Here is a 13,089-nt window from a genome sequence, read left to right as displayed (position 1 = left end):
GCCTGGCCAACATGGCAAAACCCTGTCTCTACTAAAAATACAAAAATAAATAAATAAATAAATAAATAAATAAATAAATAAGCCAGGCATGGTGGCACACGCCTGTAATCCCAGCTACTCAGGACACCGGGGCACAATAATTACTTGAACCCCAGAGGTGGAGGTTGTGGTGAGCTGATATCATGCCACTGAACTCCAGCCTGGGCAATGGAGTGAGATTCTGTCTCAAAAAATAAAAATTATATATATAAATAATATGTAATATATATAATTTTTATTTTTAATTTTTATTTTATTTTAAAATATATATATAAAAATACAGAAAAACATATATATATAGCTTTGACGAAATAATCTCTCATGACCTTCTTCAGCCTTCAGTGTATGTGTGTGTGTGTGTATATAAATACAGTGAATTTACATATATATATATAAAAATTCAGGAGCCACTCACTGGTGGCCATGTGTCTCACTGTGTAGAGAAAGCCAGTCCACAGAGTCAAGTCAACAAGTAGAGAAAAGTCCAGATGAGAGACAGAATGTGTCCTGGGCCTTTCAAGCAGCCCTTCCTTTTCTGGAGTACGCTTTTTAACAAATTTCACAAAGATCTAACATAGTTCCAGTTCTATCACTTGTAGGCAAAGGATATCACTCATTACAATAAGGGAGCAAAGGGTATTCTCCTGAAGCTTCAGTCTCCTGAAGCTAGCTCCAAAGAAAACCATTAGATTAAGCACGAGGCTTCCATTAAAACATATGAAATGCCTAAACAATGTATACTAACTTTCAGGAATTTATATCTAACACTAGGTTAAAACTATAAATTCTACTATAGCTACAGCATTGTCTTAAGATCAATAAGCTTGGGTTCACCTTAATAAGAGTATGTGAATTGACTTAAAGTACCAAAACAGGCCAGGCATGGTGGCTCACACCTGTAATCCTAGCACTTTGGAAGGTCAAGGCAGGCAGGTCGCTTGAGTTTAAGAGTTCCAGAGCAGCCTGGGCAACCGTGAAATCCTGTCTCTACAGAAAATACAAAAATGAGTCGGGCTTGGTAGCATGCACCTGTAGTCCCAGCTACTCAGCAGGCTGAGGTGGGAGGACTGCTTGAGCCTAGGAGGCAGAGGCTGCAACGAGCCGAGATTGTGCCGCTGACTCCAGCCTGGGTGATAGAGCCAGACTCTGTCTCAAAAAATAAAATTAAAAAAATTTAAAAGTGACAAAACATTACAATGAATGTGGACTAGGAGATTAAGAACTGTTATTGTAGGAATAACATGGATGAGTCTTACAAGACATCATGTTGCATGAAAGAAACCAGTAACAAAGGTATGAAAATAGGCAACATTAATCCATGTTATGGAAACCCACACAGTGGTCACCTGGGGTGGGGGGTGGTGAGAAGTGACTACAAGGATGGGAGGAGGCTCTCTGGGAACGTTCTGTTTCTTTACCTGGGTGCCAGTTACAACAATGTGTTCATTGTGAGAATTCACCAAATTGTATACTAAGATTATACACTGTCCAATATGTGTATTATACTCCAATAAAAGATTTAAAAACATAGTAACAAAGGTTGGGAGGTTTTGTTCCACACCACCACTCTCACGCAATATAAAAAAAAAAAAAGACAAAAACAAAAACAAAAAAAAAGCCATGGCTTGGGCTGTCCCTTCTTGCAGTTAATTTAATGGGCACAAAAGTGTGAAGACTGCTGGGCAGGAGCTGAGAATTCCACTTCCTTGACGGCAACTCCTGATGTAACCATTTGGCACTTCGTCCTCACCATTTTGTTTTCCAGGTAGGAAAGAGACCTAATGACCAAATGGTACAATGACTCATTCAGCTCTTTCAGCTGCCAGGACATCTGTATTTATGTTGTTTTTAAAATTGAATTTTCTAGACAATTGGCCTTTCATTGACAGGCAGACATTTATCAGGGTCCTGTGATGGTGCCACAGACTCACCTGAATTGCCAGCTTCTCATCAACTGCAGACCTGCCACTGACAGAACCAGTGAATTTTTTTTTTTTCTAAGACAGAGTCTCACTCTGCTGCCCAGGCTGGAGTGCAGTGGCTCACTGCAACCTCCTCCTCCAGGGTTCAAGCGATTCTCCTGCCTCAGCCTCCCAGTAGCTGGGATTACAGGCACCTGCCACCAGCCCAGCTAATTTTTTTGAGCTTTTAGTAGAGATGGGGTCTCACCATGTCAGGCTGATCTCAAACTCCTGACCTCAAGTGATCCTCCCACTGTGGCCTCCCAAAGTGCTGGGATTACAGACGTGAGCCACTGTGCCTGGCCAGAACCAGTGAATTTAAATATACAATACAGACGAGGAAGTGCTGGCTGTTACTATGTCTAATTTCAAATTGCAGCAGGTAAGAGGAAGTTGCATAAGGAGAATGAGTGTAAACAGAGTCTAAAACTGGGAGGTGAACTGAATAGCAATAAGGTACTTTGGGGCCAATATAATATAACTTAATGAAAATGCCCTGTGCCTCTCGGCTGTAATATGACTTTTTCTTACAGTAGAATGAGGTTTGCTTTAACTACTGATCCCACACATTCAGGCATGGTTATGACTTACGCAACCAGATGGAGTCTGTGACAGCAACAATTTAGTTTTCATGATTCCAAAGATAATTTACTTCATATCAATCCTCTTCATAAAAAGAGCCCAAATATTCTTCCCTTCTATCTCATATAATTTAGAAATATGAATTCTGTACTAACACAACTATCATGAAATAGGCAAAATGCAATGTCTTTAGGGAACTCTGCTATGGAAGGTAAATCTAGATCTATTAGTAGTTCTCTAAAAACTTACTCCATTTTGGCCTGTCTTAGCTTAGCTAATGATAACAAATTTGATTCCAGATTTGCAAAACTATACAACCTTGAAGGTGATTAAATTCTTGGAGTAAACTAAATGCTATGTTCTCATATATAATCTTAAAATATAAGTTGTTGTAATCAGTTGAAAGATACACTTAACTATATGTGTGCAACAGGATTAGACATAAAAATATATCTTGACTGCCTATCACATAAGCTTCCACCATGAAAAACAAGTATTTTACAACTATGGGTTCCATACTACAAACTTTGCAATTGGGATTACTTTATGCAAAGATTATGTTATGTTTTACAACAAGCACTTGTCTGTAAGCAAGAAGACAAAGCAAGAGAATTAATAAAGATAAATTCACTAGCAAAACTGAGAAAAAAACCAAGCAGTTCTCAAACTAAAGAAACCACTTCTCTGAATTCAGCACTGAAACCATTATGTAGGCTTTTTAAAAAAGAGTTGAGTATATTCCACAATGGGAAAACAGACATGCAATTCCCATTACCTCAAATAGAACTAAGCTGTCAATTTGGCATCTCAAATAGAGCTATTCCATAGACTAGTACAGTGCTTCCCAAATTGGACTGCTCACTAGATTCAGCTGGGATTTAAAAATATACCTCCCAGAGGTATTCTGTCTTTTTATTCAGCAAGACTTAAGATGAAGTCCAGAATTCTGCTGCTGTTTTTTAATGCTCTCCCAATGGTTCTGATGATTAGCCAGATTCTAGAATCACTGGACTAGTATGTTACCATACAACCATGCATTCCAGAGTCTACCTAGAGCAAGTCACTCTAGAGCTTTACGAGTTTTAGCTCTCAGATAAGCACTAACTGTCGACTGTTACAGCACACATACACTGCAAGGGCCATTCTGATAGTCCTCAAAAATGCTCTGTTCTCTCCACATTCCAGCTTTTGCCTCCCACTTCCCATTTCCTCTTACTTGTTCATAAAGTAGTAGCTTAGACTGTTTCTTGAGGGAAGTAATCTGACCAGTCAACTCTGACAAGCTCAGGAATTCATTTATACATTTCCACAGAATTCCGGGCATACGTGTTAATAATAACTGTAATCTCAGCACTTTGGGAGGCTGAGGCGGGTGGACTGCTTGAGTCCAGGAGTTCTAGACCAGCCTGGGCAACACGGTGAAACCCTGTCTCTACCAAAAATACAAAAATTAGTTAGGTGGTGGTGCACGCCTGTGGTCTCAGCTAGTAGGCTGAGGTCGGAGGATTGTTTGAGCCCGGGAGGCAGTTTCAGTGAGCTGAGATGGCACCACTGCACTCCAGCCTGGGCAACAGAGTCAAATCCTGTCTCAAAAAAAAAAAAAAAAAAAAAAGAGGTAATGCTCACAGAGCTTTTACTCTGCCAGTCACTGTTCTAACTAAGCCCTTTATACACATTAGCCACTTACTCCTCCTCAACACTCCATGATATGGATACCATTATCACCCTAATTTTAGAAATGAGGAATGAGGAGACAGGTTAAACGGCATGACCAAAGAAATTCTCCTAACAGCAGGAAAGTAGAACTTGATCTGAAGCAGTCCAGCTCCAGAATTCTTATTCCTGACCACTGTGCTATATTACCTCTCCTTAAAGAACTTCACAGTCTTCATCATTAGCTGCTTCTAGATTTTGTCTTAGCATTCCTCTTTCCTACTGGACGATATGCTCTAGGAGGGCAGGAACTCCATCTGTTGTCTTCTTCACTGAATCTCCAGTAAATGATAGACATTTGATAAACATCTGACTGACTCATGGGCAACGTCCTTCTCAATAATCAAAATGAACTCAGATATGTTTTAAAAATTTGAATAAGATGGTTACTACCATATCTTATATAATAACAATCAAAAATATTTTCATGTTTGGCTATGTAAGGCATTTGGCTATGTAAAAGAATACATAAGTGTTACAGGAAATATATGAAAACAAGCGAAGAAAAGAAGACCTAAGCACTGCATTTGCTTACAAACGCATGGAACATAGCTCAGTAAGTAAATGTTCTTGTCTCTGAAACGGCTAAGGCACAATGAGAGTTTTAGAACTTGCCTTGACTTTTTACTATACCTCAACTCCTTCCAATATTTTTGCCGAGTGGAAGAAGAACTTTGAATCTTTTAAAAAGTACTAAGTAGACTAATATTTGTAAATCATCACAAAGGATTATTTCAGGAAAATGGCAAATGTTTGATAAATCAACCTTCCAATGAGTTCCCCAAGTCATAAAAATTGGCAGAAAACAGCTTTCCTGTATCCATTTCACAAGCAAAGTTTTTAAAGAACATATTTTAGAGCTTACAGGTCCAGGACTTGATTTTCATCAAATCCCCTCTGATTTATCCGAAGCCTTAGATGTGCAGCCAATTTAGTGAATACTGGCCCCTTAGACTCCATCCACCTACTTTCACCTAATCTAGATTCACTCTTTTCATCCTCAGTCCATGTTGTTTGGGTAACATCCTCTCTCATTTTCTATTCCCAACTGCAGGGACTAACCAGGCCTAAGCTAATCAACACATTATATCCCCCTCACCCACACACACTGATTAGTTCAGGTACACCCACAAGGACTCATCAGAGCCCATGACAGAAAATGAAACTGCCTGGATGTCTGAGAAGGAATCTTTCAGTTTTTCCTACTGGACAGAAACCAGAAAGGATGTACTAGGGGTTGGAGCTACTGCCATCTTGCCATCATGTGGTGCCTGACACCCTGATTCTGAAACCAACACAACAGAAGACAGAGCCCTACATCCAACCATGACTATAAAGCCAGATTTAATTCTGAACATTTCACTTATGTGAGCAAATAAGTTATCTTCTTCCTTAAAGTACTTTGGGTGAGAATTTTTTTTTTTTTCTACTTTCAACCAAAGAAGTCCTGGCTGATACGACCAAGATTTATATTAATTTCTAACATAACACATGAAGGTAATGTAATTAAACAGGTGTCTTCTCTTCTACAGAAGCAGTCATTCTGCTGATAAAAGATCGCTTTTCTACTACCCACTTACACTATTCAGATAGTTTGAAAAGTTAAGTGTTGTGATTATACTAACGCTCTACAAACAATTAATCTTCTGTTATTCAGTCTCATACACCGCAGATTCTACAGCACTATCCAAAGTCAATGCTATGTATTCCATGCTACACAAAGACCAATGTAAAAGGAAGAGGTGTGTGTGACTCAGCGCAAATGACTAATGGCTAACACACATAATTCTGACTGATGTCTAAAAAATGCAGCTGCATTAGTTTGTGATTTTGTCACTATCAGATTTATATTTGGTCATACGCATAAAGAGAACAATGATTAAAAACAAATCAATACCCTCTTTTTACTCTGCCAACTGGATGTATGTAATTACTGGTCATTCCAGTGGGGCAAAGGAAATATCCTTTTTAAAACTCAGGCAAACTTGATGTTTGTCATAGTCATGTATCCTGTCAGAGACAACAAACTGAAAACAAATAAACAAACAAAAAACAACAAAAAAATGCCCAAATCAAGGCAATTTTAGAACCTTAAATAGCCCAGGCACAGTGGCTCGCGCCTGTCATCCTAGCACCTTGGGAGGCCGAGGCGGGCGGATCACCTGAGCTCAGGAGTTCGAGACCAGGCCTGGCCAACAAGGCAAACCCCCATCTCTACTAAAAATACAAAAATTAGCCAGGAATCGTGGTGCGCATCTGTAATCCCAGCTACTCGGGAGGCTGAGGCAGGAGAATCGCTTGAAGGAGAGAGGCAGAAGTTGCAGTGAGCTGATATTGCACCACTGCACTCCAGCCTGGGCGACGGAGCCTCTGTCTCAAACAAAAAAAAAAAAGAAAAAGAAAAAGAACCTTCAATAATAAAAAATATCAACAAGATTACATAAAATAAAAAGGTAAGGAATTTTTTAAGACCTACCAATTGTTCAAGGAATTGTATTTATGAATACTTTTCCAACTATACAAAATTATATTCTCATTATTAATTTTAGTTTACTGTGTATGTTGCCAATTAGAGCTCCCCGCAGACAGGTCTTCACTGTTTCACTAGAAGAGAAGCATGTTTCAGTTCTTTTTTTTTTCCTTTGAGACAGTCTTGCTCTGTTGCCCAGGCTGGAGTATGGTGGCTCTATCTAGGTTCAATGCAATCTCCACTTCCCATGTTCAAGTGATTCTCCTGCCTCAGCCTCCCAAGTAGCTGAGATTACAGGTGTGTGCCACCATGCCCGGCTAATTTTTGTATTTTTGTAGAGACAGGTATCAACTATACAAAATTATATTCTCATTATTAATTTTAGTTTACTGTGTATGTTGCAGATTAGAGCTCCCCACAGACAGGTCTTCACTGTTTCACTAGAAGAAAAGCATGTTTCAGTTCTTTTTTTTTCTTTGAGACAGTCTTGCTCTGTTGCCCAGGCTGGAGTGTGGTGGCTCTATCTAGGTTCAGTGCAATCTCCACTTCCCATGTTCAAGTGATTCTCCTGCCTCAGCCTCCCAAGTAGCTGAGATTACAGGTGTGTGCTACCATGCCCGGCTAATTTTTGTATTTTTGTAGAGACAGGTATCACCATGTTCGTTGGCCAGGCTGGTCTCGAACTCCTGTTGTCAAGTGATCCATCCGCCTCAGCCTTCCAAAGTGCTGGGATTACAGATGTGAGCCACCATGCCTGGCCTCAGTTCATTTTTGAGGTGGATCTATTCTACACCACTAATTCAATCTAGAGTTTGAAATGACTCCTTTGAAACTGTAGGATATAATGCTAAAAGGCATCCCTCACCTAAGAAAATAATGCTAATGTCAATCTAATTCACATCCTTACAAGAACTTTAATTCGACTTGGACTAATACTCTCTGCGGTAGAACCTTTCACCAGTGGTAAAATTACAAACCAGTAAACTGAACTGTGGTCAACTTACAGATCCAATTCACTATAAGCACAAAACTCATTACCATTTATTCCAAATCAAAGCCATAGGCCAGGCACAGTAGCTCACACCTGTAATCCTAACACTTTGGGAGGCTGAAGTGGGTGGATCACCTGAGGTCAGGAGTTTGAGACCAGCCTGGCCAACACGGTGAAACCCCATCTCTATTAAAAATACAAAAATTAACTGGGTGTGATGGCGCACACCTGTAGCACCAGTTACTCAGAAGGCTGAGGCAGGAGAATTGCTTGAATCCGGGATGCGGAGGTTGCAGTGAGCCGAGATTGCACCCCTGTACTCCAGCCTAGGCAACAGAGCTAGACTCTGTCTCAATAATAATAATAAAAACATAAAAGATAATTAACTCAAGTTATATATGTAAGTGAAAGCGTTTACTGATTCAAATTAAATGTATTAATATTGCTACCACTGACTTAATACACACTCAGCCTTATGGTTAAGTTGTTACAGAAAGATAAAAGACCAAAGAAGGAATTCAGGCTTGGAAAAGGCAACATGAGAAGAAAAAATATATTACCGGTCCCATTCCAAACGACTTCATATGAAGTCTTAGAAAAAAAATTAAATTAAATCTTAGAAAAGATTTAACTCAGATTATGGACAAAAAAAGCTATGACTTAGCTTAAAAATTCAAAAAATAATAGTTTATAACCTTATAAGTTGACAGTGTGTACTGCTCATCATTCTAGAAAACTGTTAATTTTTATCAGAAAACAAAAATATTTTTTCTTTTATTAACTATGCCCCTACACATAGGCATTACTAGTATTCATTATTAGGATCTCAAAAAATTACATAATCTTTCACCTTAATCATGCTCCCTGTAAAAAGAAAATTGCATACTCTAAATGGATATACTTGTCTGTATATAATTTACCTGAAGGTTTCCATTTCTGAGTGTTTTCAACCTAATAGTACTTTCACAATTTAGGATGGTTTGGTAATTTTTCACTTTTAAATTAAAAATAATGAAATAATGAGAAAAAAGTATGTGATATTATATCTCCTAAGAAAGCCAATCAACATAATTCAACAACTCAGGGCACTGATATAGTTTATTAGCAAGAAAGGAACAATTTTCCTACCTATTGCCTATCTTTGGATGCTGCATAACTGAAAGAGGAGACACTATTAGGAGCACCACCTCCTCTTCCAGCTAATGTCTTCTGTTCTCTACTAAACAGCCAACTGCACAAAAGAGTTTCCGCTTCTTTCTCTCTCCTTGAGGATTTATACCAGAGGTCAGCAAACATTTTCTGTAAAGGGCCACAGGCGGTAAATATTTTTGCCTTTGAGGACCTTTCAGTTTCTCTCACAACTACTCAACTCCATCACTGCAGTGTGAAAGCAACCACAGACAATATGTTAATAAATGGGCATAGTTGTATCCCAATGAAACTATTTATAAAAACCATCAGTTTTGATCTGAGGGCAACAGTTTGCCAACTTGTGCTCTATTCCAAGGTTTCTTTGACTTAGTCTTTCCTAGGTGCTCTGATTTATTGCAATGGCTTCAGTTACCAATTCCAAGCCAATGATACAATTTTTATTCACAAAGCCAGAGTTCTCAGCTCCAAGCTCAACCTGCTCATTGACAAGCAGACGCATGTCTCACAGGTTCTGAAACTGTGTTCTAAAACAAAACTCAAGACCTTCTCTTTCAAACATGTATCATATCTCAGTTATAACATTACCATCCATGAATTTGTCCTTGCCAGAAATCTAGGAATTATTCTTTAGGAGTTGGAATCATCGAAAAGTAATCTGAACCACAGCTAATTATTGTCAAGAGGCTGATAAAGAAGTAAAGTCCTAAACATGGAAAGGAACAACCGGTACCAGCTACTGCAAAAACATGCCGAATTGTAAAGACCATCGATGCTAGGAGGAAACTGCATCAATTAACAAGCAAAATAACCAGCTAACATCATAATCACAGGATCAAATTCACACATAACAATATTAACCTTAAATGTAAATAGGCTAAATGCTCCAATTAAAAGACACAGACTGGCAAATTGGATAAAGAGTCAAGACCCATCAGTGTACTATATTCAGGAGACTCATCTCACGTGCAGAGACACACATAGGCTCAAAATAAAGGGATAGAAGATCTATCAAACAAACGGAAAACAAAAAAAAGCAGGGGTTGTAATCCTAGTCTCTGATAAAACAGACTTTACACCAACAAAGATCAGAAGAGACAAAGAAGGCCATTACATAATAGTAAAGGGACCAAGAAGAGCTAACTATCCTAAATATATATGCACCCAATATATGAGAACCCAGATTCATGAAACAAGTTCTCAGACACCTACAAAGAGACTTAGACTCCCATACAATAATAATGGGAAACTTTAACACCCCACTGTCAACATTAGACAGATCAACGAGACAGAAAGTTAAGGGTATCCAGGAATTGAACTCAGCTCTGCATCAAGCGGACCTAATAGACATCTACAGAACTCTCCACCCCAAATCAACAGAATATATATCCTTCTCAGCACCACATCACACTTATTCCAAAACTGACCACATAGTTGGAAATAAAGCACTCCTCAGCAAATGTAAAAGAACAGAAATTATAACAAACTGTCTCCCGGACCATAGGGCAATGAAACTAGACTCAGGATTAAGAAACTCACTCAAAACCACTCAACCTCATGGAAACTGAACAACCTGCTCCTGAATGACTACTGGGTACATAACGAAATGAAGGCAGAAATAAAGATGTTCTTTGAAACCAATGAGAACAAAGATACAACATACCAGAATCTCTGGGACACATTTAAAGCAGTGTGTAGAGGGAAATTTATAGCACTAAATGCCCACAAGAGAAAGCAGGAAAGATCTAAAATCGACCTCCCAACATGAAAAGAACTAGAGAAGCAAGAGCAAACACATTCAAAAGCTAGCAGAAGGCAAGAAATAATTAAGATCAGAGCAGAACTGAAGGAGATAGAGACACAAAAAACCCTTCAAAACATCAGTGAATCCAGGAGCTGGTTTTTTGAAAAGATCAACAAAATTGATAGACTGCTAGCAAGACTAATAAAGAAGAAAAGAGAGAAGAATCAAATAGACGCAATAAAAATGATAAAGGGGATATCACCACCAATCCCACAGAAATACAAACTATCATCAGAGAATACTATAAACACCTCTATGCAAATAAACTAGAAAATCCAGAAGAAACGGATAAATTCCTGGACACATACACCCTCACAAGACTAAACCAGGAAGAAGCTGAATCCCTGAATAGACGAATACCAGGCTCTGAAATTGAGGCAATAATAGCCTACCAACCAAAAAAAGTCCAGGACCAGTCAAATTCTACCAGAGGTACAAAGCGGAGCTGGTACCATTCCTTCTGAAACTATTCCAATCAATAGAAAAAGAGGGAATCCTCCCTAACTCATTTTATGAGGCCAGCATCATCCTGATACCAAAGCCTGGCGAAGACACAACAAAAAAAGAGAATTTTAGACCAATATCCCTGATGAACATCGATGCAAAAATCCTCAGTAAAATACCAGCAAACCAAATCCAGCAGCAAATCAAAAAGCTTATCCACCATCAAGTGGGCTTCATCCCCGGGATGCAAGGCTGGTTCAACATACGCAAATCAATAAATGTAATTCAGCATAAAAACAGAACCAAAGACAAAAACCACACGATTATCTCAATAGATGCAGAAAAGGCCTTTGACAAAATTCAACAGCCCTTCAGGCTGAAAAACTCTCAATAAATTCGGTATTGATGGGATGTATCTCAAAATAATGAGAGCTATTTATGACAAACCCACAGCCAATATCATACTGAATGGGCAAAACCTGGAAGCATTCCCTCTGAAAACTAGCACAAGACAGGGATGCCCTCTCTCACCACTCCTATTCAACACAGTGTTGGAAGTTCTGGCCAGGGCAATCAAGCAGGAGAAAGAAATAAAGGGTATTCAATTAGGAAAAGAGGAAGTCAAATTGTCCCTGTTTGCAGGTGACATGATTGTATATTTAGAAAATCCCATCGTCTCAGCCCAAAATCTCCTTAAGCTGATAAGCAACTTCAGCAAAGTCTCAGGATACAAAATCAATGTGCAAAAATCACAAGCATTCCTATACACCAATAACAGATAAACAGAGAGCCAAATCATGAATGAACTCCCATTCACAATAGCTTCAAAGAGAATAAAATACCTAGGAATCCAACTTACAAGGGATGTAAAGGACCTCTTCAAGGAGAACTACAAACCACTGCTCAGTGAAATAAAAGAGGACACAAACAAATGGAAGAACATTCTATGCTCATAGATAGGAAGAATCAATATTGTGAAAATGGCCATACTGCCCAAGGTAATTTATAGATTTGATGCCATCCCCATCAAGCTACCAATGACTCTCTTCACAGAATTGGAAAAAACTACTTTAAAGTTCATATGGAACCAAAAAAGAGCCCACATTGCCAAGACAGTCCTAAGCCAAAAGAACAAAGCTGGAGGCATCATGCTACCTGACTTCAAACTATACTACAAGGGTACAGTAACCAAAACAGCATGGTACTGGTACTAAAACAGAGGTATAGACCAATAGAACAGAACAAGGCCCTCAGAAATAATACCACACACCTACAACCATCTGATCTTTGACAAACCTGACAAAAACAAGAAATAGGGAAAGGATTCCCTATTTAAGAAATGGTGCTGGGAAAATTGGCTAGCCATATGTAGAAAGCTGAAACTGGATCCCTTCCTTACACCTTATACAAAAATTAATTCAAGATGGATTAAAGACTTAAATGTTAGACTTAAAACCATCAAAACCCTAGAAGAAAACCTAAGCAATACCATTCAGCTCATAGGCATGGGCAAGGACTTCATGACTAAAACACCAAAAGCAATGGCAACAAAAGCCAAAATTGACAAATGGGATCTAATTAAACTAAAGAGCTTCTGCACAGCAAAAGAAACTACCATCACAGTGAACAGGCAACCTACAGAATGGGAGAAAATTTTTGCAGTCTACCCACCTGACAACGAGCTAATATCCAGAATCTACAAAGAACTTAAATTTACAAGAAAAAATCAAACAACCGCATCAAAAAGTGGGCGAAGGATAAGAACAGACACTTCTCAAAAGAAGACATTTATGCAGCCAACAGACACATGAAAAAATGCTCACTATCACTGGCTATCAGAGAAATGCAAATCGAAACCACAATGAGATACCATCTCACACCAGTTAGAATGGTGATCATTAACAAGTCAGGAAACAACAGGTGCTAGAGAGGATGA

At 38.8% G+C, this 13,089-nt stretch overlaps 1 protein-coding gene and 1 non-coding gene across 2 annotated transcripts in view; one reads left to right on the top strand and one right to left on the bottom strand.

Moving 5' to 3' along the window:
* PEX7 (peroxisomal biogenesis factor 7) overlaps positions 1-13,089 on the bottom strand; it is a 93,567-nt gene that overhangs the window by 55,701 nt on the left and 24,777 nt on the right. The window lies entirely within an intron of this gene.
* On the top strand, positions 6,190-6,323 carry LOC119625521 (small nucleolar RNA SNORA27). Its single transcript, XR_005241714.1, has one exon. It is a non-coding gene; the product is annotated as a small nucleolar RNA SNORA27 (small nucleolar RNA).

Source organism: Chlorocebus sabaeus, chromosome 13 (genome assembly GCF_047675955.1).
Source record: "Chlorocebus sabaeus isolate Y175 chromosome 13, mChlSab1.0.hap1, whole genome shotgun sequence".
In the NCBI taxonomy this organism is placed as follows: domain Eukaryota; kingdom Metazoa; phylum Chordata; class Mammalia; order Primates; family Cercopithecidae; genus Chlorocebus; species Chlorocebus sabaeus.
This window is presented reverse-complemented; position numbering and strand designations above follow the sequence as displayed.